This window comes from Schistocerca serialis, chromosome 5 (genome assembly GCF_023864345.2).
Source record: "Schistocerca serialis cubense isolate TAMUIC-IGC-003099 chromosome 5, iqSchSeri2.2, whole genome shotgun sequence".
Classification (NCBI taxonomy): Eukaryota; Metazoa; Arthropoda; class Insecta; order Orthoptera; family Acrididae; genus Schistocerca; species Schistocerca serialis.
In genome coordinates, this window is record NC_064642.1 from 609,994,785 (window position 1) to 610,008,484 (window position 13,700).

Below are 13,700 nucleotides of genomic sequence, written 5' to 3' on the forward strand. Positions count from 1 at the left end.
CATTGTAGGAAAGATGGATAGGAGCGGAAATGATTAGTTAACAAGTTATCACGGTGAACCGAAGATTCACTTAATTTGTACTTCTCAAAGTGTACGAAGACTCATTACAAATAATGCAGCAGGAGAGAAACTCCAGCTCTTGACATCTGTTCCGTCGTACCGACAAACGCGGACACGAAAATGAAGAACGCAAGAGCAGAGAAGGCTGCGATACGACGTCAGCCAATAGAATGCTGACTAGGACGACACCGCATAGGAGCGGCCCCTGTACGAACAGAATATAAGCGCCGCTCCCGCCAGCCTCGGCCGGACAGTAGAAGAAACCACGCAGTATGAAGAGAGGCACTAGAAGAGCCGTTATTAGTGATCCACAGCAACTTGTGTAGATCACTTGCTCAATTCCTGACTGGTCAGAGATTTTCTTCACTTTGAGGTCTGGGTGCTGTGTTTTACTCCTCATCATTTCATCATCATCGACACACGAGTCACCCAACATGGCATCAACTAGAAAGACTTGCAGCTCGGTGGCTGAATTCCCCCGGTGGAAACGCCCAACCATCAATGCCATACGATCACTTCATTTCATTTCAAATGAAAACGAGACAGGAAAAAACAAAATAAACTGTTTATTATTTCAAAAGTAATTTTCACAACTATCAATACTGTACATTTATCTCACCGTGAGACAAGGTGGCCAACACCTTCAAGGAAAAATGTTTGCGGTTGCCTAGAGAACCATGACTGTACTCAGGTTGGCGACTCTTCATCCGAAGCAAATTGACGGCCACGAGTGTATTTCTTCAGGGCTCCAAAAATATGGAAATCGCAGGGGGAGAGATTGGGATGTATGGAGAATGTGTGAAGTCTTCCCAGCGAGACTTCTACAGCATACCCGAAGCAATCTTGGCAACATGTGAGCGGGCATTTTGTTGGCAGGCTGTTTCGACTATTATTATGCATGTTTGCAGGTGCAGCCGCCAAATAACTGTTAAAATTCTTAGTGAATCTTCAGCTGTCCTTTATTTTGCACAACGCGCTTCACTACAAGTTTCAGTCAAATGACCATTATCAAGCATTGCTTCGTATGAACAGATGGAAACTTTTACCATAATAAGAGTAATTTGCTCTTTTGGGCCTACCATTGTAACACAATTTTTTTTTTTTTTTTTTTTTTACAGTTTTGAGTGTGTGGCTAGTTGTCGCCGTGAACTTTGCTTGTTTATGGAATCTCTTGTACACAGCTTTTATTGTAAAAAGTTATGTACTACTATGGCGGGCTCAAAAGAGCAAATTACTCTTATTATGGTACAACTTTCCAGCTGTTCATGGCAGCTTATGCTAGATAATGGTCATTTGGCCGAAACTAGTAGCGAAGTTAAGCACTGTCAGGCTGGGCTAGCACTTGGATGGGTGACCATCCGGTCTGCCGAGAGCTTTTGTCCTGCGGGCTGCACACAACCCTTGTGAGGCGAACTGAGGAGCTACTTGATTGAGAAGTAGCGGCTCCAGTCTCGTAAACTGACATGCGGCCGGGAGAACCACATGCCCCTCCATATACGCATCCAGTGACGCTTGCGGACGGAGGAAGACACGGCAGCCAGTCGGTACCATTGGACCTCCATGGTTTGTTCGGGCGGAGTTTAGTAGCGAAGCGCATTGTGCAAAATAAAGGACAGCTGGAGGTTCACCACGAATTTTCACAATAGTTTCCACTCTGCTCCAAAAGTTTCGCTGGGAAGCCCTTACACACTCTCCGTACAGTCACAATCACACTTCATCCGACTTCCATATTTTTGGAGGCCTGAAGAAATGGATTCATAGTCGTTTGCTTTGGAGGAAGAGATGCACGCCTGGGTACAATCATGGTACCACAGGAAACTGCAAATATTTTCTCATGAAGCGATTGGCCGTTTTTGTAAACAATGGGATGTTGAGATTTCCAAAAACAAGGCTAAAGTGACGGCTTTCTGGGGCAAAGATCTGGCTCGATCCAAAATCATTGGCCGGCCGGGGTGGCCGAGCTGTTCTAGGCGCTACAGTCTGGAACCGCGCGACCACTACGGTCGCAGGTTCGAATCCTGCCTCGGGCATGGATGTGTGTGATGTCCTTAGGTTAGTTAGGTTTAAGTAGTTCTAAGTTCTAGGGGACTGATGACCTCAGAAGTTAAGTCCCATAGTGCTCAGAGCCATTTGAACCAAAATCATTGTGGATAATATGATTTTAGATCCAGTGTCGTCCTTCACTTATTTGGGATGTCAAATAGGCGTACACAATAGTAAAGAGCTAGTCGTAAAATTAGCTAAATCTTTTAGGTTCAGTAAGAGTGTAATGGACATGCTCAACCGTTTTCCACGGTAGACGTTACAAGGGAGAGCCGTATCAGACCAGTCTTCGGACTGAAGACCATAGCAAAAACGACAACGCATGCTCGGCCTCTGGTGATACGCCTACTCTAGTGCCCAGTGCAAAGCTGCTACACAGGGAGGGAGTGTTATATTGTATTATCTGGCCCAGTGCCCTGTAGATCCTGACGCCGCAGCCGATACCGATCGCCTCGCTTGCTCTCTACTCCGCCGTCGTCATGCAGCGCTGACGCCCTTCTCGCGATTTCACGCGCAATATCGCAGGCCTTGGGAAAGACCAATCAGACCGATCGTGTCCGTGCACCGTTGCCGGAAGGCGATTTCAGCCATCACGTGCAAACTGCTCCTTCGTGCAGCCCCGAACCCAATGCCTTGAAACACAGTACACGGGCAAAAATGTCGATCAGAAAATTTTAGATGTTTCGCGATTTGACCTGAGGAAGAAACTGACCGAGATACACTTTTGAAACAATGATCGTCAAAACCGCAAGTTTTCTTCCGTTACGCAGTTTGGATCACGTACATCTTAAGTTGATTCAACGGTCTTGGAACAAGTACTTAGTCATGTCATATAACAATGAGAATTTTTTGTGGTAAGGTCCTATGGGAGCAAACTGCTGTGGTCATCGGTCCCTAGGCTTACACACTACTTAACCTAACTTACGCTAAGGATAACACACACACACACACACGCCCGAGGAAGGACTCGAACCTCCGACGGGGTAACCGCGCGAACTGTGGCGAGGCGCCCGTAGACCGCATGGCTACCCCGCGAGGCAAAATATGAGACCTCCCCAGTAAACAAATCAACAGAACCAAAACTGCTCTTGTTGGAACCTATAAGATCCTTACTTTCATAAAACACTGTCCAGTGACATTAAAGTGACCGCCTGTCAAAAGCAAGAATAACTATATTTCACAGAGCAGGAAAAGAGTGAAGATCTGGAAGGTACCGACAGGATGTGGAAACACGCCGAATGCAATACTGTGGCCAGCTGCACTTGGTTTCTCGCCTGAGAATCCTTGGCGCAACAGCCCGATCGAGATGGTCCCACAGACTCTCGACTAGCTCTAAATCCGGAGAGTTTAGTGGAAAGACGGGTACTGTTAAATCACCCGCACGGTCTAACACACTGCTTCCCGATCGGTAAGGCGTGCCGGTGCCTGCCACGAATCCGCCCGGCGGATTTATGTCGACGTCCGGTGTGGATGGTTTTTAAGGCGGTTTTTCATCTACCTCGGTGAATGCAGGCTGGTTCCCCTTATTCCGCCTCAGTTACACTGTGTCGGCGATTGCTGCACAAACACCTTTCCACGTACACATACACCACCATTACTGTACCACGCAAACATTTGGGGTTACATTCGTCTGGTATGAGACGTTACCGGAGCGGTTCACTGGGGGCCGAACGGCACAGTATCCCTGGGTTCGGTGCGGGGCGGCAGTGGGGTGGGTGGACTGCTGTGGCCTGTTGTGGCATTGTGAACCACTGAGGGCTATGGCTCTCCGTCGTTTCTAGGTCCCCGGTTTGATACATACATACATACATATACACATACAGCTAAATCACCCTTGTGTTCTTTGAACCACGCACGTACACTGTGAGCTGAAACGTTGCATTGTCCTGCTGGTAGATGCCGTCGTGCCAAGAAAAAACAAACTGCCTGTAGGAGTGGACGTGGTCCCCAACTATAGTTGCATACTTGTGTTATCCATTGTGGCTTCCAGAATGACGAGCTCACTCTGGGAATGCCATGAAAGCACTCCCCAGACTAAAACACCCTCCTCCGCCCTGGACACTTGCGAGTATAGTTGCAGGGCCGTACATGCCAGCTGCCTTCTGTCCAATGGAACACACAACATGATTCATCTGGAGGGGCCACATGTCGCCAGTCAGTGGACGTCGAGTTGCGCTATTGGCGTACAAATTCCAACCTTCGTCACCGATGAACAGCAGTCAGCATGGGTGCGTGAACTAGGCGCCTGTTCGCTGAACAGTATTCGAGGAGACACTGTTCGTAGCCTCTTTGTTCATCTTGGCGGCCAGTTGCCCTCAACAGTTGCACGTCTCTTCGCCCGTACATATCTCCGCAGCCGTCGTTCATGCTGCGACCAATGGTGCACCTCAGCTCCAGTTTTCGACAGCGCCACTTTGCCATGCACTGTATGCTTTAAGTACGGCGGCACGAGAATAGTTTTTAAATTTAGCTGTTTCGGGAACGCTTCCACCCTTGACCCGTAAGCCAATGACCATGCCTTTTTGGACGTCAGATAATTCGCTACGTTTCCGCATTACAACGCCTGCATTGTTCCTGCCCCCCTCTCCCAAATCCGGTACTCACCCCCCACTACATACCCTCCACTGCTAGTGCTGCCACCCGCCGTGTGTGAGTGGTTGTCGGACGTTGATCTTGAACATTCGCGATGGTCACATTAGTGTGACTGGACGCATATAATAGTCAGCCTGTAGCCATGACTCGTTCCACACACACTATTGGCCATTAAAATTGCTACACCACGAAGATGACGTGCTACAGACGCGAAATTTAACCGACAGGAAGAAGATGCTGTGATATGCAAATGATTAGCTTTTCAGAGCATTCACACAAGGTTGGCGCCGGTGGCGACACCTACAACGTGCTGACATGAGGAAAGTTTCCAACCGATTTCTCATACACAAACAGCAGTTGACCGGCGTTGCCTGGTGAAACGCTGTTGTGATGCCTCGTGTAAAGAGGAGAAATGCGTACCATCACGTTTCCGACTTTGATAAAGGTCGGATTGTGGCCTATCGCGATTGCGGTTTATCGTATCGCGTCACTGCTGCTCGCGTTGGTGGAGATCCAATGACTGTTAGCAGAATATGGAATCGGTGGATTCAGGAGGGTAATACGGAACGCCTTGCTGGATCCCAACGGCCTCGTATCACTAGCAGTCGAGATGACAGGCATCTTATCCGCATGGCTGTAACGGATCGTGCAGCCACGTCTCGATCCATGAGTCAACAGATGGGGACGTTTGCAAGACAACAACCTGCACGAACAGTTCGACGACGTTTGCAGTAGCATGGACTATCAGCTCGGAGACCGTGGCTGCGGTTACCCTTGACGCTGCATCACAGACAGGAGCGCCTGCGATGGTGTACTCAACGACGAACCTGGGTGCACGAATGGCAAAATGCCATTTTTTCGGATGAAGCCGGGTTCTGTTTACAGCATGATGATGGTCGCATCCGTGTTTGGCGACATCGCGGGGAACGCACATTGGAAGCGTGTATTCGTCATCGCCATACTGGCGTATCACCCGGCGTGATGCTATGGGGTGCCACTGGTTATACGTCTCGGTCACCTCTTGTTTGCATTGATGGCAATTTGAACAGTGGACGTTACATTTCAGATGCGTTACGACCCGTGGCTCTACCCTTCATTCGATCCCTGCGAAACCCTACATTTCAGCAGGATAATGCACGACCGCATGTTGCTGGTCCTGTACGGGCCTTTCTGGATACAGAAAATGTTCGACTGCTGCCCTGGCCAGCACATTCTGCAGATCTCTCACCAACTGAAAACGTCTGGTCAATGGTGGCCGAGCAACTGGCTCGTCACAATACGTCAGTCACTGCTCTTGATGAACTGTGGTATCGTGTTGAAGCTGCATGGGCAGCTGTACCTGTACATGCCATCCAAGCTCTGTTTGACTCAATGCCCGGGCGTATCAAGGCCTTTATTACGGCCAGAGGTGGTTGTTCTGGGTACTGATTTCTCAGGATCTATGCACCCAAATTTAGTGAAAATGTAATCACATGTCAGTTCTAGTATAATATATTTGTGCAATGAATACCCGTTTATCATCTGCATTTCTTCTTGGTGTAGCAATTTTAATGGCCAGTAGTGTAATAACGATCAATCGTAAAAAATGATCCACGGGACATGAAACTAACTGACAGGCAGGATACCGGTAGCAGTACCGCTAGCATTAGCTTTTAGTAAGCGCACAATGTGAGCATTTTCGAACCGAAAAGAACCCCGCGAAAACGAAACTACTACGCTACGACGTGAATCACAACACGTCATTATCTGTGACATGTTACGGTTAGGCAAAGGATCATTACCGGCCTCGCTTAAGAAAGTTGTTCTCGTTTTTATTTAAACAGTATCGTCTTACAGTTATCGCGAGAGGGGAGATAACAGCAAGGCATCGGTCGCGTTATTTCTCTTTCTGTTAAGGGGCTCTTATCGGATAAAGATAAACGGCAAAAAAAAATTGCGTACGTACGTTTTTTTCCATTTGCGGCAGCGACGGACACATTATAACACAGCGGGGTCGTTGTACTTGATTTCTCTCTACGCTAACGCCGTTATTAACGCAGTCTTCCTGCGTGTATCTGCATAAAATTTAACACAGATGTACTGTGTCGTGTTCTTACAAGTGACCTGTACTACTTCTTCTTTGGTGTATCTATCTTATGACAGGTTTCAATTGGAAGCTTTCCAGGGTGTCCTGTTTAGAGCATTTTGCTTCATCTGTTTGTATGTTCGTCCCCTTCTAATGCCATCCACCATTCCAATTCTCTTCCTACACCTTCCTGTCATTCCTTCCACCTTTCCCTCTACATGTCCTTGTTCCAGACCATTCCTACGCAACGTATGTTCCAGGCAAGATTTTTTTACTCTTTCAGATCATTTCCAGTAATTCCCGTGTTTTCCTCACTACTTCTTGATTCTTATGTCTGTCAGTCCACTTCAGCTAACATTCTTTTCCACATTCACATTTCAGAAGTTTTTAAATACACTTCCTCTTTCTTTTTAAGTGTCCATGACATAACAATACACTCAACACCCAAAATTTAGTAAATCTTCTTTCTCAGCCCCAACGGAATTGTTCTAGATGTCAGTAATGTCTTCACCTTCTGCTTTACCTTTTCAAATTCTCTCTTATTTCTTCTGTGCAGTTTCCTGGTATGTCATTATTCCGTCTAGGAATGTGTTAAATGGAGCTTCCTTCTCGCCTACTCTCATCACTTTAGTCTTTTCTATATTTATCTTCATTCCATACTACTTGCCCTTGCAGTATTCTTCAACATCTTCTGTAGCTCCTCTTCTGATAGCGCCAGCACTGCTTGATCACACGCGAATTTTACTGTCTTTCTCCTTTCTCCTGCAATTACAATGCCTCTTGCATCCCAGTGGCCTTAATCCAAATATCACGCCCCCGGCTAGAACAGTAACACGACTCAAAAATGCAACACTTGAGAAAAAACCGACTACGAAAACTATTGCAAAACATATAATGGAATTTACTGCCAAAAATATTTGCCTGAGGAAGCTTATACGACTTCAGCATAAGTTGTATACTATTCTTTAAGTCGACTTTTCTCAGGCATTGCATTTTTGAGATGTGTCACTGTTCTTGCCGTTGTGCGATAAGCTGAATAGCTTCATGAGTTCTTTGACGTTTCCGACAGAATTACGTCACCTGTAAACCTTTAAATTTTTATTTATTTTCCCTCGATACTTTCTATACTTCTTTGCTTCCTTTACTGACTGCTGAATGTACGTACTGAATACAAGGGGGATAGGCAACAAGCCTGTCTTCTCTACTACTGCTATTCTTTCACTCCTTCGACTCTTTATTAGATAAAAATGTTGACTCTACGACGCATGCAGAAACTTTGTTCTATCACTTCTGTCATCGATTTAAACTGACCAGGAATGCCCACATCACATGGAACGATATGTACAGTACCATTATGCTCAATCTGGAAATCTAATATTAAAGTCGATAATGACAACCCATTTTATCAAAAGAGATGCTAGTTCCAATGAGCGACTAAATGTCATGTTCTCTCAATTAATGAGCAATCCCCTTACGAATGTGGCCTTTTCAACTTAAACGGTTGACATTTTGACACAGCTTGAAGAGACAATTAGCACTGTGATAACACGTCATGCTTTCGACTGAACAGCCAATGGTTGTTCTATATTTATTTATGTTACCCTTGATATTTATTTCGTAGAATGATTTGAAAATATGGCTTCACAGACGAGACTTCGCAGTAATGAAAGCATAATAACGGGACGCAGGATGGTTATAGCGTACAGAAGCAACCAGATATCGGAAAACGTAAAACACAACATATTATTTATTGGCAAACCTCCCTGCCATCTGTCTGCAGGGGCAATAACTCTTTTATTCTGTGATAAAGTTTAGGTCAGTTGTAACACAAGAGTATTAACTTGACTCAAGTCTTGACTGCAAGATTAGACGCTCTTTGGATGTAGCTCTATTTTGTGGAGTTTATCATTATTCATCAAGTTAACGTAAAGTAAAAAAAAAAAAAAAAACACTTTTGTCTTGAGCTTGGAGCGAAGAGTACGTGAATTGTGATTAGTCTCATTTTGTGCGAGAAAAGCATTGTTGGTCACCGACGCGAATGGTGTCAGATGTTTATTTTCCGTCTTTGAGCCAATGTAAAAGGAGTTGTAGAACACGTTTGTCGATTGGAAAAGGTATGATACAGTTTTCTTTAACAAGATACAGATTCATCACTGTGGAAATTGAGTATGCCAACAGACTGTTCCGGTCTATGATACTGGACGCGTAGAACGTGCACTCACGGTCATTAATTCTTTGGGAATAATTATTATCTCGTTTCTAATATATGAAATCCTACTCCTGCCGGAAGCTAGCATGCAAATTTCATCGAAGAGCTGTACTTCCACGCAGACTCCGATCATTCTACGAGTATGGATAAACCTGACTTTTTCGATTGCAGCTGCACTACGTTTTTCTAGCGTCGTGGCTGAGGAACCATGAGACTTGACTGAAAACAGTTCGATGACTTATGACATTTTGAACTATTTAGTTACCTACAGAAATCGTCGATTATTAACTAAAGCCGGCCGCTGTGGCCGAGCTGTTCTAGGCGCTTCAGTCCGGAACCGCGCTGCTGCTATGGTCGCAGGTTCGAATCCTGCCCCGGGCATGGATGTGTGTGACATCCTTAGGTTAGTTAGGTTTAATTAGTTCTAAGTCTAGCGGACTGATGACCTCAGATGTTAAGTCCCATAGTGCTTAGAGCAATGCTCTTTAACTAATATGTAACGAGAGATCTAAATAACTTCCTGTTCTAAACATACATTATAAACCAAACAAGATTTCTTTAAATAATAATTCTTTAAATAAATAAGAATATATTTTAAAGAATAAGTACATAACCGATAAACGAAAATATATCTGCTTCAATATCTTACTGGTAGTGGATATAAACGTTGACTTTGTGTTTGTTTTAGTTTATTGAAAAAGTACCGTTCCCCGTTTATAATTTACTCATTCATCGTCAGACGGCTAGCATGCTTTTATTAAAACGACATGGCGCGTTGGTTTGTATGTGAGTTGCCCAGGGACAAATAGAGATTTTAGCTTCACAAGTGTAACAATGACAGCTGCGCTACAAGTTTGATGCAGAATGAAACTTACACCAATGTCGGATAAGCAGTCATTTCATTCTCACTCGAGTTTTCAGCTCAACCATAATCACCATACTTTTGGTGTTGTGCAGCTCTGTTCATCTTAGGGCTAAACATCTATAAACTAAAGTATCATGTGCTCTGCGAAAAATGTACAAGTCACCTATTTATGTATTGGTAAATCCAATACCATTAACGGCAAGTTTTCAATAAAGCAAACACAAATGCGACGGGTCTCTAACAGTGCCATTATTTGACAACAGAGCAAAATAAAGGGTGTTTTAATCCATCAAATGACTGCCAGTTGGCAGAATGTTATTGTGCAGATATTTAAACTGTATCTGAATGTGTGCACATCTTGATTGTCTGCTTCATTCACACAGGATCGCTAGAGATACTGTGAAAAGTGCCCGAGTGTCGGCCCTGTTTTGAACGCGCGATCCAAGGAACCGTGTCACTGAGCTGATGCTGGCTCTGGTTTGGTCAGCACGCGGCGAGGGACGCAGGGCCTCTCCCGCCGTCTTCGTCTTTTTTGCCGACCGCGAAGGGTGACCAAAATCCGTGCGTGGCCATGTGGCGCATCTGGCTCCGCCTTCGGAGATTTAAACACATGTGCAGGTGGCGCGCCGACAGGCTAGCTTCGCCAAGGCCGGGTTTAAAAGACGCTCGCAGTTTGGGCGGATCTGCAACGATACTCCCATGCAAGCTGCACCCATGATCCTACGAAATTCATTTCGTTACTCGCGGCTTACTTCGTTGAAGAACGATACATATTATTGATTCACTGTTAGAAGTGTTACGGTGGAGTAGTCTATAGGTGTGTGACTACGGACCGATATTCACTTGTTTCCGGTCGTTACCAAACATAGCTTTCAATACCATGTGCCAAGAGCATCTTAACTGAATATACCAACAAATTTATACCATTTCAAATTCAGTTACATATAACATTTCTATAACTCAGTGTGTTATGTCTCCTTTTGTATGTAGACAACATCCATCCCCCCCCCCTTTCCCCGAACAAATCAAATAATATTTTTGAAAGCAATTTTTTGATACAAGTTAAGTTGCAACGTATAATGTTGACTATTTTGTTAAGAGATTTTTTTTGAATAGAAATAAATAATACAGTTTTATCCTACGATGGTCATAAAGTCACGAACAGCAAACAATTGGCTGAATTCATCACCTCATAATCATGTACTTAACCCTTTCCTTCAAAACTATGAAACACTGTACCAGATATTTGGGGAAATTATGATCCAACGAACTAAGAACAGAGTAGTGCGCCGTAACAGGCGTACTTGTTTTAACTTATGCACAAAACAGAACTTTTCAATCCACCTCATCTGAAACGCTTTGATATCCAAATAAACTGGAGGAAATTAAAGCTTGGGAGGCAGACATTTCAGTTGGAGGCAGAACTGCTTCAAAGAAGATTAAAATCTCTTCTATTGGCGCTGAAGTGCAATGGCACTTAAGTTACATTGCAAGACGCCGGCAAAAGTTTAATCACGAACTGAACTAAAATGCTAACAAATGTACAGCTTGTAGCAAGATTTTGCATTCTTTCCTTAACTGATGAGTTTAGAACGATTCTATTTTATTTTATTATGCTTATCATCCGTTGCTGTAAATATCATCAAGACCAATTTGAACAATAAGAGATTGTCTGCATATCATCAGCCTGTGCATCGAAATGCCTGGATATAGACACAAAAGACTGCTAATAATTTTATCTACTAACACTTGATTTTTGCTAACAAAGACGCACCAGCGCCAAATTTGGCTGCTGAGAATTAAGGTTTGCGTAAATGATTTTGTGTTTTGATATGTAATGTAATGATCACGCTAAGTAAGTAACTTCATGCAAGTCTTGAATGAGATGAGCAAGATAGATTGGGCACAATCATCCCGTTCTGTGGCCAGTTCGATCACCACATGCCACATTTCGGTTTGCTGAAAATGGAATATCTCATGGGATATTAGTCGAGATACTTGATTAAGAAGATCTATGGACGCCAATAGGAGTAAGGCTTTCCAATTAATTTACTCACGTCCAAACTATGTGTTAATTTCTGCTACTGTCATGTATTCCACAAATACAAAACAAAGAAACGAAATTACAATGTCAAGAGATTCCTGTCACAACAGATACATAATATCAGACCACCTAGTCGGCATTTCTGGCAGAGTCTGAAAGCTGTTCGTTTGCACATTGCACGGTAACTAGTACGAAAGGTCGCTTGGATACAACATTCTAAAAATGTTGGGTGTTATGAAAGCAAAGTGAGCCCGAATGTAAATACGACCCACTTGACAAAACAGGGAGGGGGGTGGCCTATGCGCCAGCAGATGTAAACAGCGTCGGCCTTTCGCAGAACCAGAAGGCCAAGTTCTTCGTACCTGCTCTTGAAATGTCACTGATAAGGGGTGGTATTTTTAAAAGTGCGAAAAAAAAGTTAGTGCAAGTAATCTAGTGCTGTGAGACACACACCTATCGGAATTTGCTGTAAAAAAAAGTGTATATATTACTACAGTAGTCGCAAATAACATAGAAAATGTGTAGATTGTTTATGCAGATTACAACGCGTTCACCTGAAGAAATGTAACTGCACATAACTGAGTCATTTTATATGTTTTCATCTGCATGCCCGTTAGCATATTATTCTGTATTATGCAAGTCGTCTGCATAGCATATGAAGCAGTGCGCTTACTTCATAAAATTCTTATGCAACACAGGAACACAGAACATATTGTTGGCAACTATAATGAAACAAGTGTAGCCATCTGAAGATGGGCATAACGACTGAAACCGGTCAGTAAAATTATTCTTTTAAAAAGTACTTGAAGCTGATTGCGTTCTGCGTCAACCAAATAATAGGGCAGAGTTCAACAAGTCCAGCATGGATAAAATAACACGGAAAGTGGTACAACACCGTAACAGTTGACCGAAGTTGTCGGCAAACGCGACATGTAAACAAAGCTCGCACGTCCACGCGCAGTCCGGAATCACGTTTCTCCTGATGTTGCTCGCATTTGACATTTTGTTTTTGTTTTTTTTTCTATAGGATAAATCTTGTTTCCGAGTTTGAAACAAGGTGCAAGGGTGGTGTGTGAATTACCTGCCTCACCCCAAACCGTATATTAATAAATTGGTTACAAGAGGACGCGGTGCTTCGTTCACTGGTGACAATAGACATTTTTGCGGGCGCGCGTGTGTGGCTCAGTAGCCACACTTGCGTTGCTGCATCAGAAAACACCGACAAATGTGAAATGGATGAAAATTGTACAGGCCCGACGCCTCCGTTAGCTTATAAACAAATTAACAGCGCGTCTCTTGCGAGGGCGGACGCACTGGTGGTGGTGTCCACTCACCGGCAGACGCGGCTGTAGTTTAGCGGCGTGCAGGCGGGTGCAGCAGCATCGCTCGAGTGGTCGCTTTCGGCGTCAGACACTAGCTCGGCGGGCACTCACAACACACAACACCAGCAACCAGATCAGATCGCGTCGGACGGCGCGAAGCGACTGCGGGTGCGGCCTTGAGCACCGCCTCTGCGGGCTGAAGCTGCACTCCCCCCCTCTCCTCCCCGCCCCTCCAGAGCTGTACAGTCCTGCCCCCTCCACAGACCGCAAGGACGCAACGCATGGGCTTACCTGCACCCGACCGGCGACCGGTTCCTCTCGGGACGCGGTAGCCGTCACTGCCTGGACCTCAAACAATACCAGCCCTAACCACAAAGCAGACATCGGCTGCCTCCCAAATCCTTTTACACACCGTCATATTTACGAATGCCGGACATTTGCCACTACGGACATTTGCCACGCCGGACATTTGCCACACTTGCCCCTTCACCAGGTAGCGA

General features: G+C 44.8%; 1 protein-coding gene across 1 annotated transcript in view; it reads right to left on the minus strand.

Moving 5' to 3' along the window:
* LOC126482346 (semaphorin-5A) overlaps positions 1-13,348 on the minus strand; it is a 666,998-nt gene extending 653,650 nt beyond the window's left edge. The window contains exon 1 of the mRNA XM_050106427.1: positions 13,213-13,348. The gene's annotated coding sequence lies outside the window, so the exon portion shown is untranslated. The remainder of the gene's footprint in view (positions 1-13,212) is intronic.
* Between the last annotated feature and the right edge of the window lie 352 nt (positions 13,349-13,700).